The sequence below is a fragment of the Camelus bactrianus genome, chromosome 2, assembly GCF_048773025.1.
Source record: "Camelus bactrianus isolate YW-2024 breed Bactrian camel chromosome 2, ASM4877302v1, whole genome shotgun sequence".
In the NCBI taxonomy this organism is placed as follows: Eukaryota; Metazoa; Chordata; class Mammalia; order Artiodactyla; family Camelidae; genus Camelus; species Camelus bactrianus.
In genome coordinates, this window is record NC_133540.1 from 15,195,143 (window position 1) to 15,222,266 (window position 27,124).

Here is a 27,124-nt window from a genome sequence, read left to right on the forward strand (position 1 = left end):
GTCAGTAAGCAAAGAATGCTGAAACCAAGTCATTAGCGGCTGCTGCCACCCCCCAGCGAGGAAAGGCCTGCAGCCCAGCCGCTGCAGCAACTCACAATGGTGCCCTCTGAGCAGACTCAGAATAAGAAAGGACAGGATACTGGCCCTAGATAGCTAGGTGCTTGTCTAAAGAATGAATTCAGTGAGTCCAAAATATTTTCTTCCTCCCATATATAGAAAAGCACTAAATTATTGAACTTGAGATACCTGGCTTTCTTTAGATAACAAGCAATCTTTTATTGTTCCAACAACCTTGTCTTTGTTGTAAAGCTCCTATATATCCTAGCTCATCCCAAACCTCTTGGGAGCAGTCCCTCAGAGAGATCTGAGAGGCTGTCATCCCGGATCGAGTCCTCCCGCAAATAAAACATAACTCTTAAATTTTAGGTGGCACATGTATTTCAGTCAACTGTTTTGGACACCATGAAGGGACCCAGAGCAGACTTTCTCCACCTGAACTCTCCGAGTAACTGGGGCCTTTGTACCAGCAGTGGCCCTTTGTGACCATCCGCCTCCTCGGGGAGTCCAGATGAATTTGGGTGAGTCTCTCCTGGTTCTCGGATCTCATATATTGGTTGATAATCCTGAGTTTTATTTGGCGGTGTTTCCAGGTACCTGGCCCTCCAGTTGAAGGAGACTGGGGGGAATTACCCACCCAGTGAAGACATACTGGGTGGGACCTCGTTGAAAGGTAACGGGAAATACCCACATTGAAGAGACGTCAGAAGTGGGCTGGTGGAAACCTATTAGGAAAATACTCACCCAGTGGAGACGTCCTGAGTGGGTCCAAGTTGAAAACACTGGGTTCAGGACTGAGTGGTTAGGTAAGAGGCTGGTCTAATGTTTTCCTCAATTTGGTTACATCCATTGAATTTTTCAGGATAAAAGTAAAACTCTTACGAGGAACCTTTCAACTCCAAAAATGGGACCATCCTCCTGGCTGGTAACAGCTTTCTCGGGTGACAGAGAATCTTGCAGGAGTGGTAGAGACAAAGACTTCATGCCATAGAGTTGTCCCTGCGGGAAATCTTACTAGCAAATTTATTCTGAGTACCCGACCTTACAATGGGGAATAGAACTTTCAAAAAAAATAAAAAAAAGAAAAGAAAAGAAAAAGAAATGACAGATTGCCAGCCTCCAATTAATACCCCAGCCAGGTTTATGTACATACAAAACTTACAACATTAATTGGGAATTAGAAAAGAAAATCTCAATCTGAAAGTAAATAATCAGGCCTGATAGAAACATTTTTTGGAATTCTGAACTTATAAAAACTAAATCCACTTTAGGGGGAACTTGAATTTCTCTTCCTGTGTCCTTGAAATGTAAACGTTTTATCTTTCTCTGGGTCTTTTAAGTTTGTTTATGTATGTATATGTATGTTTACTTTCTTTTTAAAGGAAACCTTGGACTCTGCCATACAAAAGGTACAAGTATTGCGTACATATGGTGGCCACGTAAATAAATTGGATTCTAAGCAATTCTTTGTACCAATTTTCAGATATTTTGCCATCTTAAACTTTGTTGCATCAGCCTGGACCACAAAGGCCTTTAGCTTTTGGAGAGTAAAGCTTTGAATTTTATTTAGGCAACACCCCCACTCTCATGTGGAAAAGCCTCTTCATCTTATTCATTTAAAATCACTATATATATATATATATAAATTGATGGCCATATGATGGATCCTTTAATTTGGAAAAGCTTTTAAATTTGTGAAAGTTGAAAGAGATCTCATGATAAACAGCTGTTTAATTGGTACCTATTAAAATCAAGTTTAAAGATAGAAAAATATATCTAATTGTTAACCTAAGAACTTAGTTTAAAAAAAAAACTGTTTTGAAAAGCTACATTTGTGTTTTTCCTTTCCAATAAATGGTTCTAGAGATGTTAATAAAAACTTAGAATAATTATTGGTAATTAAGTTGAATAACTGGAAAAAGGATTGTAAAAATGTCAGAAAAAAAAAGATAAGGGCTTATCCCAAATGGATAAATATTTTTATATGGTTATTTTGAATGAGATAAATAAAATGGACATTTTTGGAATAGATACAAGGTTTTGATACTACACTAGTAAAGTTAAAAAAAAGGGCCAAAGAGATCACCTACTGTCCCCCAACATTAAAGTTCAAACAAGTCCATTTTATTTGCCACAGTTTAAAATATATGTATATATAGACTGATATACTTGATTAATGATTGGGACAACAGACCAATTAATCAAATTAAAAATTGAGTAGGACCTAAGCACTTTGGCTGAAACTTGGGCATCCTAGAGACTTTTCTATAAAATTAGATACAATGAACAACAACAACAAAAAGGTTCTGGCAATCCTTCTAGAAATAAAAATTATTGATTAAACCTAATAAATATAAAAATTAAAGGTATAAGATTTAAAAAATTTGAGATAAAAGTTTATAAAATTGGTATATTTAAATGGTCTTTATATAAACCTTTTGCTTAATTATGTTGTGGGATAGATCTGTTTCAATGGAAAAACGCTTCCCCTTCTTGGTATTATAAGGCTGGGCACATATCTGTCCCTCAGAAAATATTAATTGAACAAAGTAAAGGAAACCAATAGAGTTACATGAGCCATCCAATATAACGTAGAACTAAAAACTAATATACAGTGGCTAATAAAAAAAAATAATAAGAGGTTTACCCTGGGTTTAACTTATAACTCAAGGAAAAGAGACATCACTAAATACCTTATGCAAGCTTTGGAAGACATGATAAAGTAAACCTTAAAGTTTTAAAACATTGAATTCTTTGTTTACAGCTCTCCTGATTGATAAAAAAAATGCCAATTAAGGAGATACAATTGGTTCTGGGTGACAGAGCAGTTCTCTGGGGAACTGGAAGCGTGTGTCTTTGTCTTGCAGACCAGAAATGTAAATACAGAAACAGTGACCTAGGACTGAGCCTAGTTAGCTCAATGAGATAAAACTTAGGGCCAATAAATTTTTGGCATTTTAGAACTCAGAACTCTGACGGGTCCTTCAGACTTTGTCAAGAAATCTTAAATATCTGTTTCATAAATAGTAAGCCTTAGTGATTTGAGCAAGCAAATTCAGCCTACTAGAACTATTATTATACCTATATTATAATTAACTTTTAAAGTGAAGCTATGAGATCTCTAGCTTTTGTCTGTTTATAAACCTGCGTACACATTACAGATGTGAGATATTTATACAGCTAAAAAAAAAAATCAAAGTCAAAGATCTCTGCTTAATTGACGTAAAAAATAAGAGCTTACAAATTAAGTATTTTTAAAATAAAAACTGAACAAATTGACTTTCAGCATCACGTGAACTGGAAAAATTCAATATTAAGATAATATTTGATATTGTTTAGTTTAAGTTTGTTCTAATTAATATAGACATCTTTAAAGTCATCAATATTAAGTATAATACCTTTACTGTACCTAGGTTTAATGAAAGTCAAATAAGATTCTGTTATATCTGGTGAAGATTTGTCAAGAAAAAAATAACAGTAATGTGGTGTGGTAAAATTTTAAGTAAATTAAATGCAAATGAGATGAGAGCTTTGGGTAAATTTTTAAAATATATTTTTAAAATGTATGCTTAACATAATCTCTAAATGTTTGGTATCTTTAAATTCTAGAGTTGTGCTAAATTAAGTTAAATGATAGGATTTTATTTAATAGCTATGCCATTTTCAGATAAAATAAGATTGAAATATGAATTACTTAACATTTAACTTACTCTTACAGAGAAACTAAAGGTGTTTAGATATATTAATAAATGGTTGGTGCCACCCTGAAATAGACTCTATTTTTAAGGGAATGATCTCAGTATCCTAGGAAAGTAAGATAAATGTGTAAAGGAAGATATAAGAATGGAATTATATTTTGTTAATGAAAAATAGTGACTTTGTCCTGAAGCTGGTTATTTCTGAATGGAAGAGAAAATAAGGGACACACTAATATGAGAATAGAAAGCTGTGGAAGGCTTTTGGAAGAGGTACCCTAAGGAAAGAGTTTCGTACGTTGTCGGAATTGGCTAAATTTAGAATCAACTTGGGCAAAGTAAATGAATCTTAGAAGTAAGTTGGTACAAGACTAGATTTGGTTTTCTCGCTGTTAAGAGGAAACATGTTTTTTGAAATGTTAATCCACCTTCAGCAACAGATTGTAAACCTTCTTATACCACTTAACTGATCTGTTCTGCCTTTACCTTTGACGTATTTTCTTGTTAATGAATAAGTACTGCTTTACAGTGACCTATATGTTTATCTGACCAAGTGTTCTGAAATCTTTTAAAAAGATCCCCAGATATCAATTTCTAATTAAAGTTCTTTTAATCTCCAGTTAAGTTTGGGAAGTTACAGATGGCCCCTGAAACATCCCAAAGAGAGATTTTAAAAGAGTAAGTTTCAATTGGCGTGTTAAATAACATGATATTGTCAAATGAATAATAAATCTTCTAAGGTTATATTGTATGAGAAAATATTATTAATATAGATATTGTAGAAATTATATGGACTCCCTAAAATTCTGGTATATCTGAAATGTTACCAGTGATAATTCTGGGTATAGTGACCAGGTTTCTTTATCGATTATAGTGTAACGGTGTTTAACCATGATTTTAAATCTTTTGTCATTTATAGACAGTTAATGGTTGTCTTCTGATGGTTTTGCAAAATGCTTGCTCTTCAAGGAGATTTACTGATTTCTAATAAATTTCAAACTATAGCAGTGAACTAAACTGGGTAAGAAATTTTAAATTTCCAATGAAAACTGTGATTAAAAGAATTAGTTACATGGGACTGAGTAAACTGGTGAATATGTTTATAAATTTTGATTTTGTTTAAAATACTACTGGCTTTTAACCTGTTTCCCAGACATAAAGAATCTCTTCTCTTTAAGCTAGCTATGATTCACAGCAATTTGATAAATTATACCTATGTAATCAGACTTGGAACAGTTATCTTTTCTCTCTATCTGATCCCTCAATAGACTAAAAACTCTTAGGTCCCCAGTGGCTCTATCAGACAAATGAGGAAGATCATCTCCTAACAAATATAGGAATCTCAAGGTATTTTAAGGATTTTAAAGAGAAAAGAATTTACCTAAATCTGTAAGGCAGAAATCCATGACAAGCCGTTGACGGGGCTTTCCAGGCGTTAGCAAATCTTATTAACATTCTACCCTGAGACTCCTTATTAAAAGTTCCAACACAGCCAATTTAAAAAAGCCTATATGATCAAATAATCAGACTTGACTTTTAAAGAAATTAATCTTGATTTGGCTTTGAGAAAAATGAGGGTAATTTTAGAGAGAAAAAATCTATATTTTACTGGATATTAAGTTCTAGTTTTGTTAATTGAGGTCTATATTTACTAAGACACTTCCCAGATCATTCCTTGCTTTTATGTCATATTGCTGTACAGTTTAATTTAATTATGAAAAGGATACTCTAGGTTTGTTTCCGAAGCTCAGTAATCTATCCTTGTGTAAATTTCCAATGCTCCATGACCTAAGCCAGGGGATTATACATACTGGAACATGCATGACTTAAAGAACTGTCTCCAACCTGAATGGAAAGACCTTTTATCAAGTACTCTTAACTAGACCATACACACAAAAGCTGAAGGAAACGGAATTTCGGATTCATTTCCTGTCAGAAACAGCCCCTTCAGTGCACTGGCCTATAGAGCACTTGCTCACCTGAAAACAATGCCAAAATGGTGAAAAAGCTACCAGGCCAGGATGAGAAGAAGACGACATCTGAGCTCGACAGCTGACCCAAGACAACGGACCAGGCTTGTATACCAATTACTTTGACAATTTCTCCTACCTTTGATTATGAACTACTCCAATTGTTAAGTTTATGGTAAATTACCTATGTCTAGTACTTCTGTGTTACCTTGGTGGGTTTCCCTACTCCAAGGCTCTAACTAGATAGCCCTCAGAAACGTTATTCTAAAAATAATTTATAGTTCTCTTTAGGCCACTGTTGATCTTACAACGTGGGAGAACTCACCTGGCCAATTAATACCTGCTCGGAGCCTGACCATAAATATGAACTTTCTCATAAGATCACTCAAACTCAATCAGAAATACAAGCAAAATTTTAACCCAAATATACAACTTCTCTACTATTAAATTCTTACTCGTTACTTAAAAACGTTACTAGCTATATTAGTTATATGATCTCTATTTTATTAAATTGTTGTCTGTTACATTTCCCAACGTGTAACTAGGCCTACAAGATTGATGATGGCTAAACATCCTGAAGAAATAGATAAAATTTTTAACCCTGCATAAAATAAATGTAATAGTGTGATTCTAGGTATGGGAATGAGCAACGAAGGGCAAACATTTCCTGGATCATAATAGACTAGTAAGACAGGCGATCCAGAAAACTTTTAGTATCAACAGGCCCTGATAAAAAAACCTAACACCTTGAATGGCAGCTCAGAAAATTCTTCACCTGAAATAGGAATGAGCCATCCTAGCACCGTGGGACAAAATTGGTCATGAAATGTCTCTCAAAATATAGGTCGAATTTAGGACCAAGGGGGAGCACTGTGAATGAAAATACTACAATGTGAGTGAAAATACTACAACCATGTCAGTAAACAAAGAATGCTGAGACCAAGCCCTCAGCAGCTGCTGCCACACCCCAGCGAGGATATGCCTGAAACCCAGCCTTTCAGCCACTCACAGTGGTGCCCTCTGAGCAGACTCAGAATAAGAAAGGACAGGATACTGTCCCTAGATAGCTAGGTGCTTGCCAAAGGAATGAATTCAATAACCCATATGTTTGCTTCATCCCATACATAGAAAAGCACTAAATACTTGAACTAGAGATATCTGGCTTTCTTTAGATAACAAGCAATCTTTTATTGTTCCAAGTACCTGGTCTTTGTTGTAAAGCTCCTATTTATCCAAGCTCCTCCCCTACCTCTTGGGAGCAGTCCCTCAGAGATCTGAGAGGCTGTCATCCAGGCTCGAGCCCTCCCGCCAAATAAAACATAACTCTTAAATTTTAGGCTGAACGATTATTTCAATGAAGTCCCAGAATAGACACAACTCATCAATTCTGTAATGAAACACACTGAGTCAGGAACCAAAAGCATGTTCTAGTCCCGAAAAACTACGGTTTCCTCTTTCTTCCTGTCATTATACAATCCCACCAGAACTCATTAATTTGCTGTCTGCACGCTTGGCAACCAAACTCAGAGAAGATTCAACGTAACAGAGCTCCATGCTGGGAAGAACCCCCCGCAGAAGCACAGCGGTTGGCCTGCCCTCCCGCATGCTCTGCTGACCCCTAGTGTCCTCCGTGGAGACCAGGCCAACAGAACTGCTCCAAACAGCTACAAAGTCCCACAGATTAAATAAAAGCATTTTATTTTATACTATATGTTATGTATATACTCATCTCTGAAAACAGCTTTGCCAGAAGCCCAAATCTTCAACATTAATCTGCAAAGGCAAATCCGGTCCCCAAGGGAAAACAAGTTTTAAGATGATGCTATGGCCTCCAAAGTCCTCTTCAGGACCATCAACCAAACTGCCTGCAGGCCTGCAGCTGCAGGCGGCTACATGTCTGCTTTTAAAGCAACCCCTTCCTGCCCTCGGGCACTACAATGTCCCTCTACGCCCTCCCTTCTCAGGGTAAGAGCAGCTGCTGCAGAACCTTGCAGGGCAGCACTGACAGGACTGGACTAAAGGATCAGAGCTAAACTAAGCCTTCTGATGACACGAGCTGTGTCACTTTACAGATGAAGATATATATAGAGAGGGTTGGGGTGATATTGCTCAAAGTCACACAGCTAATAAGTGGCAAAGTCCATACCTCTGCTCCTCCCTCTGGCGTGATGCCCCAGCTGGGACGCCCACAGGGTTCTCTCGTGCCTGCCTGACCAGTCCTTTACTGTCACTCATAACCCACAACACGGTCTGACCCTAGCCTGCTTTTTCAGCATCTTTTCCTTCCAATCTTGCAGGAACAAGGCTGCTTGGGCCACTTTATGACTTCCGGCTTCCCAAAACCTCCATGCTCAGGCTGGTCTTGCCTGTGCATCCTTCCCCCTGCTCAGAGGCACTTCTTCCCCTGCAGGAGGACTTTTCCACTCTCCACAGGGACACCCCCTCAGGGGAGCCCTCTTCTTGCCCTCAGAAAGGCAGGTGTCCCAGGCCACATCCCGAGCTGCACCATTAGGTCTGCGGGTGCTCAGGTCTGCTAGTCAGACCAGCAGCCTCAGAGCCAGGAATTATGCCAGGGTCACCCTGCAAACCTACTGCCCGCCTCACAGCCCCCAGCCAGCAGGCCACCTGGAAGTCACAGCAAGTGCCCCACCCAATCCAGAAGTCTCTTCATTTGCCAGCACCGCTGATGACTTGTCTCCAACCTTTGGTCAGTTTTGCAAAAAAGAGCACCTTCCACAGTGAACAGGGGGTTTTCGCTTCTGCTCCCATCCTTACTGCAAATGTCAAGGGAAACCAAAAGGCCTTTTCTCAACACTTTTCTGATGACACCCTTCCACCCACTATACTCATATGCTCAAGAAAATTGGGTCCACGTGATTTTGTTTCCCTTACGCTAAGTGGCTCAAAACACTTTGTGATTTTTTTTTCCTTTTTTGAGGGTATTTGTACTCAGTTTCTCGGCTTTAATCTGTTTTCGTCTCTCTCTTCAGTATCCCAAGCAGTTACCACTTCTTAGCCCCTTCAGCAGCCTCCCTCCCAACATCTAGTCTAGGAAATCAGCTGTGATGAGGGGCCTGGAGGCAGTCACAGAAGAAGTAACTAAGGGACAGAGAGGCGACATAGTTTGCCCAAGGTGATCAGCCTCAACCCCCAACAGTGTGTTTCACGTCCCTCTGTTTAACTCTTATGCTAAACAAGCTAACTTTTTGTAGATTATGGTTATAAACAGATGAGGTATCAAAATACATACAAGGACACACATCAACTCTAAGATGTTCATTAACTTCACTATTTTGTTTCTATTTTTTTATTTCTATTAAAAAATAATTAAGAACCTCTGCAGTCAATATAGAAAAATGTTACTGGGTTTTAATCCAGAATATAGAGGTGTTGTGTGTCATTACTCATACTTATTTGTATGTTCACAAGACAAAATGATTTGAAGGTCTCTCTCCCCTCCTCCTACTCAGTACCTGCTCTCACCAGATCTCCCAGTCCACACATCTAACAGTCTTTCACTTCACCCACAGCTGAACTCATCAGTTTTCCCCCAGAGCTCCCTCTGCAGCTTTCCCTCCTCAGAGCACAGCAGGACCATCACTTACCTCATTAATCCACCCAGAAACCTGGGCCTTCCTCCATCCTACCTTCACAGACAGCATTCATCCTTTCATTTTTACCATCTAAACATGCCTTCAATCTGTTCACTTTTACACACTGACCGTCCCACCGCTCAAGTGGAAGCCACCAACACTGCACACCTGGACTCACGAGTCTCCCAAGTGTCCCCACAGCCGCTCTCACGTACTTGAGACAAAAGGGATTGTGTCACTCCCGCGGTTTTAGGACTCTTTTCAAACCCACTCTTCTTAGAAGAAACTCCCAGTTCTTCACCTGATAAAGATCTTTGCCATCAAATTGTCAGCTCAGGGAGGGCAGGACAAGCCCTCTCCCCTCGGCCCCTCCCTCTGGCAGAGCATCAGGTTGGGAGGACCTGCTGAGCTACACCAGCCTGTATTCTAACCCTGGTCTTGAGTTCTTAGCAAACTGCTTCACTTATCCATACAAACCCAAGGTAGATTAGAAAGATTTTAGATGTTGAGCTAGACTATTGATTTGGGGATTTTGCACTAGCAACCTGCAAGTACATGTTCTAATGATTCTGTCTTCTTAAAACCACACCCAGATTTAAGGAGTATTTGTGGAATGTCTTCGGAGTAAAAGGGACTGTACTTTAACAGACTATATGTTTTATAACATGAACAACCCTGACAGGGTCACAAATGGAACCACCTCACAAGTGACAGAAGACAGGTGAGAGGCAAAAAGCAACAGGTCACAGAGATGGTAAGAGCAAAGTTGTTTCTCCAACCCCCAAAAAATTTTTTGAAAGAACCGAAAACTCTGAATTTTGAAAGTAAAACACTATCATATAAAGAAATAAAATAAATAATCCTCTTCATCAGTGTTTCAAGATCTGACTGCAGAATTTTTAGCATGCCATACTGAATCCTAGCACAGAAAAATCAGATGGACTAGTGGTGAGTAAGTTCCAGGGAAACGGCAGCAATTCCTCCACTTGTAAGAGGACACACACTCAATTGTCGAAGGTGATTTTAAACCACATTCTGGAGAAATTCAGAAGATTCAGGCACCGATTCTAGATGGTGATGACACGGAAGGACGGGTTGGATGCATGCTTCTAACTGAGTCACCGGCATTCTTACACTGCAGGGGGAAACGGAGGCTCTCAGTTATGAGCAGAGATGTTCCTGTCATGTCTCCCAGGCCGTGCCTCGGGGACTCAGTGTCCTGCAGCAGCCTGGCCCCAGACGAGGACCCGCAGCGTGGCCCACTCAACCAGGAGGGGCACTGTGCTTGAGAAAGCCCATCCCCGATGGGAGAAAGAGGGGCTGGTGGGGTTGTGTGTACCTATAAATGATCATAGAAATACACCTGCATACATTCATTTGATACAATTAATATTAGCAGGCTATTTAACAAAATTTCAATTGTCAGTGTTAATTTTACCATTCCTTTCCTCTTGTCCCCTGCACTCTGAGACAGGCTTAGGCTCTCTCACACCTGCAGCTCTGATGCAATAGTTGTGAAATCATTTTACTTTGCTGCAAGTGTCCTCGCTCCCCGTGTCGCTGTGACTGTCGTCTCTTAACAGAGTCAGATGTCTTCCTGGATCTCTCCCTGAGTTCCTTGCTCCTGCTTCTCAGATCCTGAGATAAAGAACAGGTGAAGACACATGACTAGAAAAGGCACTGTGGACTTGACCAAGTCCTCAGTGACCCCCTAGGTGAGTGCTGCCCACACCTTACCTTCGATTCTCAACGTTCTGCCCAGGGTGACATCCAGACAGGAAAGAGTCTTGGGCCCAATTAAAAGCTGTGAGGCTTGGGTGCAGGGAAATGTGCAGGAGCTGGTTCTGGAGCCGGGCCCCTCCCCACCTCTGCTACTCTCTCTACCGAGGCCCTGCCCCCAAGCCCCCAGGCTCCCTGATCTTCTGTCCTTCTCTTCTACACTACTCCAAGCCCTTTTCCCCTTCCTTTATTCCCTGATTATCCCCAGCTGGAGTGATTTTTTCATCACAGCATCTAAAAAAAATTTCCTACAGCTGAAAAAGAAGTCTCCAGAGGTCAATGCCCACATGGTGGTTCCTGAAGAGAGCCCCTGGTTAGGGGGACTCTCACCAACACTCACAGGGCATCAGACATGTTGCAGGGTCGACCACCCCCAACAAGAATTTGCTGTGACCCCTATGCCCGCACAGCATCCCTGTTCACAAAACTGTAGTTGGGCCACTTATCCGTTATTAAGAAGCAAAAGTAAAAAAATTGCTCATGTTTCTTACTAAAATTATCTATGAGGTGGAAAAAGAAATTGTAATAGAAAAGAACAAATTTGACTCCATGTTAGATGTGTTCGTTTGTCTTTAAACCTGTACCCTGTTTTCTAGGCTAAGACTTGTTATCTCTGCAACTTTTGTAAAAGAAAGTTGCCTTTAGCCTGAAATATCCAGAAGGGCCTATTTTGCGGGCTCTGATCTTTAAGGATGTTAGCTCTTCTACACTTATGTAGAGATGGCAAGTTGCAAAATAAAGAATAAACTTTGTTTTTTTGAGGTTTTACAGGGGTGCCATGATTTGACCCACATGGACAGCTGCAAGAACAAAGGATTCCAAGGAAATCAATTCGTACAGCAAGAAGTTTGCAACAACCAACCACACCCCCGCCCCTTTTTAGTAAAAAAGGAGACTGAATTCTGACTTGGGGAAGAGGGTTCTCCAGGATATCAGTATGCCATCTTCTGGGTCTGCCAGCTTTTCAAATAAAGTCACTATTCCTTGCTCTAACACCTCATCTCCCAATTTACTGGCCTGTCATTCAGGAAGCAGAACTAGTTTTGACGTGGTAACTAAATGACTTCATTGGAGGTAGTATGTCTCCACTGTTTCCTCATTTCCTATATGTCACAACCTATCAATTTTATATGCTGTTTAACAACACAACCAAAAAACCTTTGTTAGGGAATTGATTCTATGGAAAGAAAGTTATTTCTACTCCTTCAAACCTTTTTTTTTCTTTTCTATTTTATTTTGTTTTGCTTATTGAAAAGAAAATAAAAGTGAAATCATTTTATTTCACGTATTTTTGTTACAACTACATATTTTAAATTCTACAGAAAGATTTAAATTGCATTATAAATTTGTTCATATATTAATATAAAGATATATACACAATCAATGCGGATTAGGAAAGGAATGGATATTTACTAAAAATCCACTGCACATCCAGTCTTTTACAAGCATATCCTGGAATATAATAAGCTCTAGAATCCAGGGGTCCCCCACCCCCTTTCTCCCTGCCGAGTGTCTTAGTAATCCACAACCAAGGCACCATCATAGAGCCACGCGATATGTATTTTAGGTATAAATGAGGAAATTAACTCATTCAACTCTAAATCAAAAACCTTAAAATAAATACTTAACTTATTTACAAACAAAGAAAATTGAACACAATTAAGTACAGTTTCTTCCCCAAGGTCACTAAGCTAATAACTGTAAAGGCAAGATTTGAGCTCATCTGCCTGATTCTAAACACTAAGGTGGAAAACACATTTGATTGTGGAGGGTCCAGCAGCAAAGCCTATCACCCTATCTTTATTCAGATCTAGCCTTAGACAGCCTGAGACAGCACCCCATTCCTATGGAACTCGAGGATAACACAAAGGATTTTATATCCAGTAGTTTCTTAGGTCTCATTTATATAAAGTGCCAGCAGGTCAGCAGAGAAAACTCTGGGAAATATGAGTGGGTCCAGAGCTTTTTGCTGATTAGTAACTTTATTTATCAGAATAGCGTGACCTTCCCATGAGAGGCCACAAGGACCTTAACTAAAGGCAGGTGAGCAATGAAAACTAGCAAGACCCTGGAACTCAAGCAAGAAGGATCACTGCCATCCCCCACCAAGTTGCCTCTTCACCCTCGTGGGCACGATGGCAGAAGATCCAGGTTCTTGTCCAAGTTACACTATCATGGATTCTCACCCATAAACAGATACGACTCTATGCTGTCTTAAGTCCTTCCCAACTCAAATATGATGACACCAATATCTGAGGAGAATGTCTATGTCTCCACTTCCTCTCTTCTGTTAGGAGAATAATTCTATGGCCACAAAGCAGAAATCCAACTAAAAACACCATGCATGAAGCCAGGTGAAAGTCTGCATAAGACACTTTGCTCTCACGGATAGTGAATGAAAACTCAGAATAAGTGGTTCTTCTTCCTCTGTAAGTGGGAGGTAGCCTGATTGTGTGTGTGTGCGTAAATCAAATACAATGAATTCTGGGATGTGTACAGATTTTTTTATGTTACTGTCATTTCATGAGGATGAGACAACCTTTAAAGTAATTTGAATCTAGTGTTCTGAGATATTCTCAGGTTCTTTTGGTGGAGGAGGGGAAAGGGGAAATGAAAGGAGGAAAGAAGTAAATGAAGCAAAGGAGTAAGAATACTGCTAGTGAAAGGCAAGACATTAATTTTGTTCCTACTTGCATCACACACAAATTAGGGACTGGCTTTCCCCAGGTGTGTTGTCGAACACTGAGTTGCAGAAGAGGCAACAGCCCATTTCTCACTGAACTTGTGACAGTACGTGGCATCTTATAGACACAAATCATTTACCCTGATCAAACACTCTAACAGCAGGCCGTAATTCTCCTATTTTGAGACACAAGAAAACAGGAGTTCAAAGCGGATATATAACTTGACAAAAGTCAGAGGACCATTAAACAAGAGAGGATGAATTCAAACTCAGATCTGAATGCAGAGTCTGCTCTTCTCACTCCCAGGACTGGAAAATCCTTAACACACAGGCTCCCCAGCTCCCCTGCAGTGTTCCTGGTGCCAAGCATTTCCCATGTTAATGGTCGCCAGTTCTCACAGTCACAGCGCTCTGTGCAGCCAATGGCCTCCATCGGACCTTGATCATCTACCTGTCACGCCCAACAGGCTTCTCCACAAAGGCAGGAATGCTGGCTTTCAAGTGCATAAAAAGCCATCCCTGGTCTAACCTGGGCTCTTCGGAGGCCTCTCCAGCCTAAAGGCAGCCATGAAAATGCTCACAGTTTGTACATGAGCCACACTACCTCTCTCCATCAGTCTCCCCAAATACACTACTTAGCTACGACCACTTTGATAATCTTGGAAACAAATTTTGAAAAACAGAAAAGAAAGGATTCTGGAACAAGTATTTAATACTTACAATTTTAAATGACAAGTTACAAAGTGAGTATTGACAATCCGAATCTGCCTTCCTAGGTGTCAATTTGAAGAGTTAAAAAATATAATTGCAAAAAATTCTCACTTACAAAATTAAGTAAAACATAAACAATAATCTGGGCTAAACTCAAAAATAATGCCCATGTTGTACATGGAGAAAAATACAGGACTATACTGAGGGGTAAATTAAGAGATGTGAATGTAGAGACATCAACATATTGCATGGAGGAAAGCAGCTTTGTAAAATGAATGCTCTTTTAAAGATAATTCAAAACTTACTAAAAAATCCTATGAAAACCCTTATCTGTTTTTATTCTTTAACTTGAACAAAGTATTTTAGAATTCTTCAGGAATAATAAAGTCATAATACTAGCCAAGAAAAATTGGGATGGAAGAAAAGAATCAAAAAAAAAAATCACACTGTCAGATATTAAATAAATTTTTACAGTATGTAAGTTATGGTGCTGGAGTAATAAAGTAAGATTGACAGAAATAAACCATGAGCTCAAAAAGAGACTTTAGTGTACATAAGTATTTTGTGCATGTGGGATTTCAAATCAAAGAGCAAAGTATGAATTCAATAATTGTCCTGGGAAAATCAGAGAATCACCTGGAAAGAACAAATTCTATTCCTGTCATAATAACCAAAGAAAAATTACAGATAGTGATGTAAATATTAAAAAGTACTAATAACAGCAAATGCAACTCTTTGCTCATATTAATTCAACTTCTCCTCACTATAACAAGTACTATTATCATCTCCATCTTAGAGATTAAAAAACCTACAGAAGAGTTTTGTAGCATTATAAGAAAGTATTTCTAAAATAATACCAAAAATAAAACCCAAAAAGAAGACATTTACTATCTTAAGTATATTTTGGGCCACAACAAAAGTAAACCTACTGAATAAAATGAAAGGCAAGAAATGACAAGTAAAAACTGCGTGATACATATTGATGAAGTCAAGGGGTTAATGTTCATAACATACAAAGAGCTGTCACAAAGCAACAAGAAGCTCCCTCACTTAACTGTGTGCGAAGGACAAAAGGGATCATTCACGTTTTAAAAGTCAGATGGCTAATAAGTGAAAAATGCTGAATACCTCATTGGTCATCAAATGCAAACTAAAACAATGAAAAAGCACTTTTGCTCATCATATTGGCAAATATTTTTAAAAGTTGTTCTAGCTAGTGTCCATCTGTGAGAGAACAAACTGTGAGCAACGTGTTTGGGGGACGACATGTCAATGGATATGTAAACTCTGATAAACGTGTGTACACACAGATTCAACTCCCCTTCTAGGAATCGTTTCGTTTAGAAAAAAATCAGTTCAAAAAGATTTACTCATCAGAGCATTTACACAGCACTTTTTACAATGGTGGGAAGAAAAGCTGAAGTGAAATCATATCCAGCGATAGAGAATTGGTTACATAAGTTATTCTACATCTTTTCATTCCCCGCAGGAGAAGGAATTTCTAGAGTCACTTGAAAGGAGCCTGTGATGTATGTAATTGTCACATCCAGGGACTAAATTCCCAGAAACCTTAACTAAAGGAATACTCATACAAGATCACAGGAATGTTTGTACAAGAAGGACGCCAGTCAAACACCCTTTCTGACAGTGGAAAATGGAGAAAACTTAAGTATCCACCATCAAGACAATGATGCGGTAAATCAAGGCGAGCTGTGGGCACTAAGGGGCAGGCGTTTTGGCGTGGTCCAAGGCCTTGTCCACAGTACTCTCCCACCAAAGGTGTCCTTACACAAGAGACCAAATCTACTGCACATCAGGAGACCCCTCTACTCTATCTGAAAGGACCGGGTGAGTCTGGAGTGGGAGGACGTCTATGATATACACCTCAGTGAATAAACCGAGCTGCACAAAACATATAGTGTGGCCTTATTTTTCAATACAGCATATATACACACACATATACATAGATTTCTCATATACATGTATGTATGTATGTGTATATATATATGACAGGCATAAAGGTCATAAAATATATACACCACATTGTCAGCAGTTTTTACTCTCAGGAAAAAAAGGGGAAGGGATGTAGGGGCCTTTCGGTACCACCACAGTTCTCTTTTCAGTATTTCAGTTAAATATACTTGGAATTTAAAAGTTTATTTAAGTCCGAAGTAAAATGGACGATGCCTCCACAAGACAGAATGCTATACTGGTCATTAAAAATCATGCCAGGGGAGAGAGAATACAGTAGAAAAACGTGTAATAAGCCGAATGGAAAATGGATGTCTCCACACAGTAAACAGGCACAGAGTGCTCGCTGGTTTTTATGACAGATGTAATACACACTGATGAAAAGAACAGAAAATAGATGTTAAAGTGTTAATTATTATCTCTGAGTAGTGGGACCAGGATAGACACTTTTGTCCCTTTTTTCAGACTTATTATATTAAATACACATTATTTTTCATCTGAAAAAAGCATTTTTAGATGTCTAGTACCACACATTGAAAAAATTACACTAGTACTTACAGAAATAACTAGGAGACACGGCAGCAGCGTCACAAAGTGTAGAACGGGCGATCCTGAATAACACCGCGCAGTTACATAAGGACCCACAAAGTAAGAGCACCTGCTGTCTTAGGGCGTAGCCCCCTTCTATTTGTCAGTTGTGTCTTCAGGGCTGAGGCAGTTCTGAGCACGGCCAGTGTCAGTGCTGGTGTCTGGATGGATGCCACTGGAGGTGAGGGCACCTGCAAGCCGAGAGGAAGAACAGAAATCATCCTCTGCTTTTTCTGTCTTGTTTCTTTGTTACTTTTGAAGAGAGGTGTAAATAAGATAAACTAAATCTTCCCTATTAAAATTTCAGTAATGAAACCGTTTTTAAAGGGTTCACAACTTATATTCTGCCTATAACTGTCTTTTCAACAAAGCATCATATTTCTTAAGTGTTAATTAACTCAGTTAATTAACTACCTGTTGAAACCTATTAAAGAACATGAAATGCACTATGTAAAATCACCACGCCTGCAGTGACTGGCACATCTGTCTTGATAGCAGTGCAGTCAGCCCCCACCATCCCGTGGCCCTGAGCTCCTTATGCTGCTAAGAGAGCACGCTGCCACCTCAGATGGAGAGAAACGGTGAAAGCATTTTCTGAAATCTACAGCACTGCCAAAACATAACTGACAAATCCCAGGCTCCTTTGAGGCTGTCATTTTCTGTTTCTGGCCTACACCCGTCAATGAGCAGAACCACCCCATTCCCGAGCCATGGTACTCACGTCGGAAGCAGTTTTGGAGAAATTTCCAGGTATAGAATGTAACCAACTATACATAGAACTCTGAAAAAAGAAAAGATGCAATACTCTGATTTTGGAAGAAACTCAAAATATTCTCCTAAGCCTTAGTAGCTGGAAAGGCTGGGCATCTCCTAAGCCACTTATTTATTTCACAGCCAGTGAGCATCTCCCACAAACCCTGTTTCCCTGTGTCTGCTGGGAGCCTCAGGCACACTGTTGCTGTCGATCTTATAAGTCACAGGCCTGAGGCGTGTGTCTCACGCCTGCAACTCTCACACAGGCTCGCCTCCTAGCCTCACTGTCTGAACTTGGCCCCATTTTCTCACCTGTTTATTTGGTATCTGTTCTTCTGTAAGCTGCCTGAAATGCTTTTTGGAACAAGTCAGAAGAATCAGTGGGTACAGAAATGGACAGATGGACAGGTGAGAGTTGGGGAGACAGAGTGACTCCAAGAAAAGGGGAACAAAGAAAATTTCCTTTGCAGAACCCTCTTCTAGTCAGGGAAGAAAACCACCACGGAGAAGTGTGAAGAGGCAGGTGGCTTAGGACGGTTTCCTGGATTCCATGAAAAGTCACACCAAGAGATGAGAGGGTAGAACTATAAATAATAAAAGAAAAAAGCATGCATGCTTGAAAAATATATCTACAATATGTACTTTCTAAAGAATAGATTCAAATCAGCACGGCCCAATAACACAATCCTTGGGTATTTACAGAAGTGAGAATCCCATCTCCAAACCACAAGGCATCCCTTCGGAGCACTAAGAGTCTACACGGGACGGTCATAAAGCTGTCATCGCAAAAGCGATGCTATCCTGCCCTTACGAGGAATGAGCAGCTGTGCTCGGGCTGCCCACGCGCGCCATTTACACCCCACAGCACCTCTACGGGAGAGGGACGCCTAGCGAGCCCCATCTCTGCAGGACAGAAAACAAGTCCGGGAGAGGCTAAGCCGACCTACCAGTTCTCCATCTCACAGGACTGGTCACTCCAGGGCAGGACTCGAACTCGGACCCACGTTTGTAACCGCAGTACTACCGTGATTTGTGTGCTTTTTGTGTGTATAATACATTTGTTTCCGGCATGAAAGGATATTTAACAAATGTTCGGTTGTCTTGTCTATCTCATTAGCTCACAATCTTTATATTTTTGAATTGTACTCTTTTCCCCTGGAGAAAGGAACGGAAAGAGCGGGGGTCAGAATGAGATGGGGCTCCATTCTTTATCTGTTACCTCATCTCTTCCAGTCCCCAACCAGGGAGAAGGAGCAAATGTTCTCTTCATCTTTAAAGAGAGAGCTCCACTGATGGTGACTTACTCAACTCCAAAACCATGTCTGGGGGAAGGGCACAGACAGCAACCAGAGAAGTATCACCCGTAGGAAGGAGAAAAGAGCTCAGGGTGTCAGCCTGATTTAATTTCAATGGATAATATAATACCACAGACTAAAAATACTAGCATGCAGTGAATTTGCTATTTCTTGACATCTAGCAAGTTTTCATAGCCCGCATGAAACATTATCGTGAACTAGTTAAAGGAAGAGTCCACACTCAGGGAAAATCAATGCCACAGGCAGGCTGAAACCGAGGCTGGAGGAAAGGAAGAGAAAAGGCATAGTTAAGAAGAGGGGAAAGTGTGGGAAAAAGACATCATCACAAGGACTCTCCAGCATCATCCAGCTATCATATAATCATTCATTCAAGAGAGAGTTACTTAGGTCCTATTTTGTGCAAGATTTTACACAGGGCAAAGCAAGAGTGCAGCGTCCATGGTGGCAGCAAGTGGCGGGGCTATAATACAATTCTGATCCTGGTACCTTGCACAATTGTGCTCAGTATAAAGGCAAAAAAATAAGGTAAAATAATACTATGTAAACTCTATGCATTGTTGAAAAAAATTAAAGAAGACCTAAATACCTGGACAGACACACCACGCACATTCCTGGATCAAATGACAGAGCTCTTGGGATGGCAGTGCTCCCCAGAGCGATCTGTATACTCAACGTGGTCTCGATCACAATCCCAGCGGGCTCCTCTGCAGTAACTGACTAGCTGCTGCTACTATTCATATGGGAATTCGAGGGACTCAGTAACCAAAACGTACTTGAAAAAAAGAAAAAAATGAGAGGACTTGTAATTCTCAATTTCAAACCTTACAACTGTATCTCCAGGTGAGATTAGAGGCCATTTTTAAGTTATTACTGGGTTTATCCTTATTTTCAAAATTCTCTACAATGAATATACCTGTTAGAATAAGAAAAATAAAAAGAAAGGTATCTTGTAAAACATGCACAGTGATTCATTCATTGGGAAAAAAATTATTTTAACTATAAAGAGGTAAACAAATATCTAGTGAAAAAGGACTACTTAAAAACAAGTGTGCATTTACAATTTTCATAATTTGAAAACTGAAAAGCACAAAAACATCAAGTTACTAGGGAGACTAGTGAAACATATTAATAGTTATTTTCAAAAATTCTAATTGAACAATGAAAACTCAAGAAAGGGAAAATTGTGATTGACACCCAAGTGCAAACACATGGAGAGCAAACGCCTAGAAATCACAGTTCCTTTAAATCTGCTTCTAACTCAATAGGAGAGGAAATTCCTCACTTAGGGGACAGTGGAATCCCATACATAAGACAGGATACACAGTACAAACTGCAGTAGTATCGGGAGTGAATTTCTTAGAATTCTAATGTTACAACATTGCTGAAAAACTATAAAAACACTGACAGACAGATTAAAACACACAGTCATATATATTATATAGAAACATATGAAGTCTGCTCCCATGTTGCATAGAAATACAAACATATTTGTTCATTTATAGGCACTGATTACTTTATCCCAGATAGAATATTTCAACTAAAACAAAAAATCAATAATACACTCCTCTTGTCAAATCTACTTGATAAGTTACTCTGCTATGCAACCATAATGTGTTTAAGATAGATCTAAAATTAGTGAAAAATCTTTGTATGGTTTTTTGAATTGTTCTCAAAATTCCAAGCTTAATTTTAAAATAGATCTGAGCAGTATTTCTATATTATCTTTTCCCTTGTGAAATGAACAACACAGTGTGTTGTCAAAATTCTGTCCTTACAATGATTCACAAGCACCGTTTCCTAACAAAACTGCTGAACAGCAAGGCACTATCCAGACACTGTGACCAAATAAATGAAACACAAGGAAGACAGTGACCCTATCCTGGAGGGCTTATAATCTGTGTCAACAGTGGGTTTTTATTTGATTGGTTTGATTGGGTAGCAAAATAAAATCAATCAAGTACTTTCTGCTTTTAGCATTCTGTAAGTCATGACTGTTTTTAGTGTCATGAGAAGGAAAGACTTAAGCATGACTTGATTAGTTCAACTAGCAACAATCATCACTGGAGAGTGAGTAATAAAGTAGTTAACTGATAGAAATACTTCTGACTACATGAAACCTAAAATAAATCTACACTGATATCCAAAAGGAAAATGAGGAGATGAGGTCCCCAATGAGAAAACAAACTAACAAGGAATCAAAAAAGGAAAGACGTTTTCATTAACGATTCCAGGCAGTAGTGGAGCATAGTGGTGAGGATCACAGATGTTTGGGACGAACATGAGTGCCTGAACTCCCACAGCACTGGGTAGCTGTGAAACTGATATTTCAGAGAAATTTTCTGCATCTCAGTCTTCTATCCATACACTGGGGACAACAACCGCACCCATCTCCTAGAACAGTCCAACGAATTAAGTTATTTTATATATAAAATTTTAAATAAAATACCTCAGATTTTAAATAATACCCCAAAAGCACAAGGAACAAAGAAAACAGAGATAAATTTGAGTTCATCAAAATTTAACACTTTGCTTCAAAGTGCACCATCCAGAAAGTGAAAAAACAACACACAGGAGAAATTTTTTTCAAATCATTTATCTGATAAGGAATTTGTATCTATAAAAAAAAAAGTACCTCCTACAACTCAACAATAAAAAGGCAACTCAATTAAAAGGTGAATAAAGGATCTGAAATGGTATTTTTCAAGGAAAATATACAAATGGCCAATAAGCACAAAGAAACGATGTTCAATATCTTTAGCTGTATGGGAAATCAAGTCAAAATCACTAGGAGAAACCGCTTCACACTCACAACAATAGCTTATAATAAAAAAAAGTGTAACAAGCACTAATAATGACACAGAGGAAGCGGAGCGCACAGCCCTTTCTGGTGAGGACGTAACACAGCGTGGCCACTTTGGAAAACAGCCTGGCAGGTCCTCAGAGAGTTGAACATTTGGTTTCTGAATGACCCAGCAACTCTGCTGTCTGGGCACAGACGTAAGAGAACTGAAAACAAATATCCACATAAAAACTCCTACAGGAATATTCATGGCGACACTACTCATCACAGCCAAAAAGCAGAAACAACCCAATTGCCTATCACCTGATGAATGGGTAAACAGTGGGGCCCAGCCATACAGTGGAATATTATTCAGCAATAGCAAAGCATAGAGTACTGACCCAGGCCACAACGTGGACAAACTTTGATAACGTTACTCAGTGTGAAATAAGTCAGTCACAATAGACGGTTAAACTTACATGAAGTGATTCGATTTAAATGAAATGTCCAGCACAGGCAAATCCACAGAGAGAGAAGAGTGGCTCCTTGGGGCTGGGGGAGGATGGGGAAGATGGGAATGACTGCTTATGCATACGGGGCTTCCTGTTGGGGGAATGAAAATATTCTAAGATTAAATGGGATGCACAATTCTGGGCATAGAGTAAAAACGACTGTATATTTAAATGGGTGAATTGGATTAAAACTGGTAAGAAAAAAAGCACCTCGGGCCAGTACCTTCCCTAGTAAATGCAAATTGCTAACTTTTATTAGAGGAAGAAGAAACTGCCCTCAGCATGAAAGTAGGAGATAAGCAAATGTGAGTTAACCGAAATTGGACAAGAGCATTTCACTTGAAACAGTTGCTGAGTGTACACGAAATATTCAGAAATAAGAAAATCTGTTTCACATCAGGAAGAAGCATTCTGCTTCAAATGCAGATCAAGGATTCGGCAAGCCCAGCTGCTACAAATGACCAGAGAAGAAACCTGGTTCTTAAGCACCAGAGCCAACAAGGAAATGGTGGTGAGGAAAGCAGGCGGCCGAATATCTGTAACAGTTTGCTACAAATAATTTCTCCACTGAAAATTTAAAAATAAAATGAAAGTGATAAAATGCTCTGTTGACCTCACGTGAATGGGCTTCCTTCGGTGCTCGACTGTTCTGTAACCCCGATTGAGAGACTCAGGAGAATCAGCATGTCTCCTGGGAGTCCCCAAAGGACTGCCCACCAGCACGCTGACCACCATCACATCTACCAGGGATGAATTGCAGAGAAGAGACCAACTTCTGAAAGGCACAGGAAATGTTGACAATGGAAGAAAAAGCTGCAGTCAGTCCTGGGACAGAGGCCCTCTGAGCAGAGGCCAGAAGGCTGCAGGTGAACTGCAGTGGCCGTTGGACAGGAAGGGACCATGGGGGAGCATATCTCTATTCTCTCCTCTCTCTCCATCGGGTAGGAGATATAAACCTGCATCCTTCTCACCTGGAACTGTGGGTTGGCTGGCAGAATTCTTACCGACATGGAATGATTATTCAAGTCTCTGTGGAAAAAGTCATTAAATCGAGAGGGAGTAGGGAGCCAACTCCACGAGCCTCTCAATTGCACCCTTATTTATTGTGTATAATCAAAGGAAAAATTCATTAACAGTTGTGTGATAGTAATAGGAACTTCGGGAAAGACAGTATGAAGCAGAGATTGTAGAATACACAATGAGTACAAAGGATTAGTGTATCTTTAGGGAAGTCATGGGGTGAGGGGAGCAAGATACATTTTTAGACATGTGAATTACAAAGCAGACCACCAGACCAGCCAGGTCCTTGTTCTGTGGATCATAGACTATCTAACAGCACACAAGCTCAGCGTTTATAGCTGAGGGCCTCGGTCCTTGCTTTGCAACCAGCAGAGTGCTATCTAAAAGCTCATCTATGCAAGCAAAGCTTTGTCTCTGCTTTTTAAGGCAAGGAGACTGGAGTGAGGATGTACAGGCACTTGCTTGCAAAGCAGTTTTTAAGCATATATTTTTCTTCTTAAAGTTCACAGGAGGCTGGAATGTGTTACAATTTGTTAAACCAATCATGGGGTCCCACATGGAACCATTATGGAGGACACCCTAGGATGACAAATCCTGCCTCTGGGTCTTTTCCTGCCATCTTCAGCCACTCTAGCAGGGTCTAGGCACATCCGTGAATAACGATCCTACAGAACTACCCACACTCTTAACTCCTGGTGCTTGAAACTTAATTTTAGCTCTACACAACTTACCGTAGAAAAGTTTCAGAAATAAAAGATATAATATTCCTTTTATATCTCATTATATTACTGATTTTTCTGATTGCTCTAAGTTGCTTCTAGTTGGTAAAGCACATAATTCTGCAGGTGAATTCAGTAATTTCCATTGGGCATATCTAGCCATTTTGGGCTCTCTAACTTCTATTGGTCAAATACCGATACACTTAATTGATTTCTTTGTTTATCAATTTCAGCCGGGAGGAGAGGGAGTGTCACTCTTTTCCTCAGCCCACCCTCAACCCTTTTCTCATCAACTCAGGCCTCCTGAAAACAAAACAAAGGATTTGTTTCCCTTCTACTCTTTCCACAAAAGCAACAGGAAACATCAGCCTGGAGAAAGAATTCAACACAAATATTAAAACAAAAATCTATAAACCTGGAGCAACTCCATCTCCGAATCATGATACACAATGACATGAGAGTAAGTGTGTCAGGCACAAAGCATGCGTGAGCCTGACCACCTGATTTCTATTCTTCAAAGGAAGGAAGGTTTTCATATTTTTTATTATCATACTTTGTCATTGTTTCTGATTATGCCAAAAAATAGTTTATGAAAGAATTATGCACTGCAATAACAGATTACTATTGTATCAATTATAGAAGGCATTCAGAGGGGATAGGAAAAGCCACCTCTGTAAAAAATGCAAAATTTCTTCCCCTGTTAAGAACACGTATACAAAATGCAACAGAGAATTCAAATTCTTGTGGAGAGGAGCAAAAGCCACAGAACCAAAGCAAAGTCAATAGAATGAGTTAATTCAGAATTCACTGGACAAACATGCTCAATGCATTCAAATAATTTTAAAGGCACACTGCAAACCATTCACTTAATGATCTGCAGGCTAGAGGAAGCATTTCCCGCTTTAACAGACAACAGAAATCAATAGGGTGCCCCAACAAACAAGGATCAAAGAACAATCAGGTTTTTAACAGCTCTGACAAATCAGCATGTTCTAAAGATCAAAATCCAGAAATTTTAAACATTCATTCACACCACAATGAAAGAAGCACTTAAAAAAAAAAAAAAAAAAAAACAAAGAAACTAAGCACATAGATCATGTACATAGATCAATGAGGACTTCATGTACCGCTGGAAGAACAAGCTATAGCCTTCTACTTGAAAAATAAAACTACTTTTAATGATAACTGCTAAAACACATTTCATCATTCATGTTGCCTTGAAAAATCTGAGGCACTTGTATCTGATCAGAAAAGCAATTCTGGTAATAGTAGGTTACAATTCAGTGCCAGTTTGCTTTAGAAGAAAAGAGAAAAAAAAGCTACTGTTTCTCATATCCTGCACAAAGTGTGAAGTGTCTCCCTGCCTCTTTCTCCTCCCGTTTTCTGAGCTCATGCTCCCCAACCCTTCTGAAACAAGTATGAGAAACTCTTATTCCCACCAATATGCCAAATGACAAAAGAATATCAATTTATTTGTGTAAATATATGCCTATACCTTGAACTGTAGGAGAAAGGTATCAGAAGTCCATATGAAACTTATTTCTAGATTCCTGAAGTCACACACACAAACGTTCACACAGACACAGACACATACCCCCTGGATTACTGGGCACTTCACAAGTTTAGGAATTCCAACTTCTAGAAGATAACTTTGTAGTTAGTTTAAAATACAAATCTGTCAGCTTTTGAAAGCCTTGATCATCTGCTAAACCATCCAAATATCAAAGAGATCCAATTAGCTTTCTCTGTAGAATGTAATTTCACTTGATGGCAAAACAGACCCTAAGAAGTACTGGATCAAAGATTCGTGTTTATCACTACCTATGATCGTTTTTAAGCACATTAACAGATTCAAAAATGTATGTCTCAACAACATTTATTCTTATTGAAAAAGCATACGTGTTCAACTCTCTATACAGTGACTAGGTCCCATGATGGTGTTTAAGAGCTATTTTGTGTATTGAAATATTTATTTTCAAGTGCAGACAAGGAGGGTGTGTATTACTCAGTTGTAGAGCACCTGCTTAGCATGAACTATGTCCTGGATTCAGTCCCCAGTACCTCCAAAAAAATAAATAAAAATAAGTGCATATTTAAAAATAAGAATAAAGTTATATAAAAAAAAGCAGACTAAAAAGCACTGCAATCTATGTGCTACAATTATAGTAAAAAAAAAAGTGTTTCTTTCAAATATTGACTATATGCCAATCACAGAGACAATCACAAATCACACCTGATAACCATCACGTGTGATTCTCAGCAACACTACTAAGTAGACATGGATGAGAATCCCGGCACTGCGGATGAGGAGACGGAGCTCGGAGGAGCTGCGGACCCTGACCGTCCTGCTCCCCGTGACACCGCGTCTACCCAGGGCAAGCTCTGACAGACCTGCTCTGAGGGGACACCCAGCTGCATGGAACCTTGGGGCATTGGGGAGTCGCAGAAAACACTAAAAATTGTTCAGTGAAAAACCAGCTCATATATATTACACTTTGCCACATCCTTTAAAAAGGGAAAATGACTGAGACCTTTTTGATGCCTCCGTGTTCTTTCTGCCATCATCAATTATTTGCCCTCTCAGGGTGACTAGTGATGAACTGGACCCCATATGAAATGCACTCATATGGAAGAGCTTTTAAAGTTATTTTAAGAAGTTTGTAAGACCCTGTCTATGCCTCACACAGGTGGTCATCCATCACTTCTCACCGGTGTGGACGTACCACCTGAAATCACTCCTTTCTGCTTTTTAAAATCCCTTCATCTAATCCAGGCTTTTCAACAGCAAAGAAGCACCTCAACCACAGACACTGGACAGCTTTTCACCAAAAGGACTCGAACAGCCCATTGGACTACCTGGAAACCCTTTTCTTCTATTAAAACCACTTCCAGGTACTTCATCATTTTCTGATTGGTGGACTTGGCCTCTGACTGGCCTACTCAGAGAGCTCCCAGCCTCACATGCGGGGGTGGGAGAG

General features: G+C 39.6%; 1 protein-coding gene across 16 annotated transcripts in view; it reads right to left on the minus strand.

Annotated features, from left to right (window-relative positions):
• Positions 1 to 27,124, minus strand: part of LOC141579539 (uncharacterized) — a 113,192-nt gene that overhangs the window by 15,173 nt on the left and 70,895 nt on the right. For 12 of the 16 annotated variants that reach the window (XR_012511111.1, XR_012511108.1, XR_012511102.1 and 9 more), the window contains 4 exons: positions 19,703 to 19,888; positions 18,748 to 18,955; positions 17,769 to 17,828; positions 17,018 to 17,238 (listed from right to left, as the gene is read on the minus strand). The gene's annotated coding sequence lies outside the window, so the exon portion shown is untranslated. Of the gene's footprint in view, positions 1 to 10,753; positions 10,954 to 17,017; positions 17,239 to 17,768; positions 17,829 to 18,747; positions 18,956 to 19,702; positions 19,889 to 27,124 lie in introns of all 16 variants that reach the window. The other 4 variants (XR_012511116.1, XR_012511104.1, XR_012511109.1 and 1 more) reach the window with 4 other exon arrangements.